The sequence below is a fragment of the Otolemur garnettii genome, unplaced genomic scaffold, assembly GCF_000181295.1.
Source record: "Otolemur garnettii isolate 467f Iridium unplaced genomic scaffold, OtoGar3 scaffold00003, whole genome shotgun sequence".
NCBI classification, from domain to species: Eukaryota; Metazoa; Chordata; class Mammalia; order Primates; family Galagidae; genus Otolemur; species Otolemur garnettii.
In genome coordinates this window covers 42,696,560-42,697,655 of record NW_003852398.1, presented here as the reverse complement: position 1 = coordinate 42,697,655, position 1,096 = coordinate 42,696,560, and positions in this window count along the sequence as shown.

The following is a 1,096-nucleotide window of genomic DNA, read 5'->3' as shown; positions in this document are numbered from 1 at the left end:
AAAAAAAAAAAAAAAAAAAAAGGCAAATGAGCTCCAAATTTAAACCAAGTTCCCTAGTTCCACTTCACCTTGTGATTTCCACCTCCAAAAGGCACCCCCAAACAAAAGGAACAAGAAAGTCTGAACCACTCCTTCCCCATATGGGTGGACTCAGGGTGTCCACATGCACATTGGGGAACTTACCCAACGAAACGCCTGGCAACCAGATACTCTACAAATCCTTTTCCTTCTCAGTTCAAGCTGTAGAATTTTTGTCTAGTTTGAGGAGACAAATAGGCTCCTGCAGCTGCTAGGGCTGTCCATTGGTCTCTCACCTGGAAAAGAAGTTATTCCTATCCAGGAAGACCCTTGGCTTTGATCGGGGGCTGCTCCCTGCAGCTTCCAGCAGTTGTGGTGCCATTCCACTGGGTACCCATGGGCCTACCTAGCGACGCCAAAATCTGTACTGAAAGTTGGGCACTTGTCCCCCAAAGTCAGATAAGAAAAAAGGGACAAATGGTTTGAGGAGAAGGAAAGAGAAATTTATTACTTTGCCAGCAAAGGAGGACAATGGTCTCAAAATCTAAATTCCTGGGTGGTGCCCGTGGCTCAGTGGGTAGGGTGCTAGCCCCATATACCAAAGGTGACGTGTTGCTGTAAGGGTCTCACAGAAAAGCGATGTCACGGAGAATAAGCACGCTTATTGAAATTGTGTTTTAAATAAAGGTGACCATGTGCTCGCTCAGGCAAAATGGCAAGCTTTATTTGCGGTTGGTTTATGTGGGGAATTTTGTACATGTGCACAATATAACAATGACCTCATTGATCCATTTAAACATCATGTGACTACCTCGTGATTAGCTTCTGATAATCCACTCAACATACATCTTTTGACATAACCCTTTCAACATAACCCAATTTAACATAACTTAATGGAGAACATGTTGTTAACCATTACTTTTTTGTTCTTATCTGATGATGCCTGAAGCTATGGAGGAACAAGGTAGATTGAATACCTGCCCTTGCTGGCCTTGCCATTTGGAGGCTGTTACTTCGGATCTTTGAACAAAGCATAAAGAAACTTCTTGGGCATACAGGAATTTGTGTGCAAACCTCT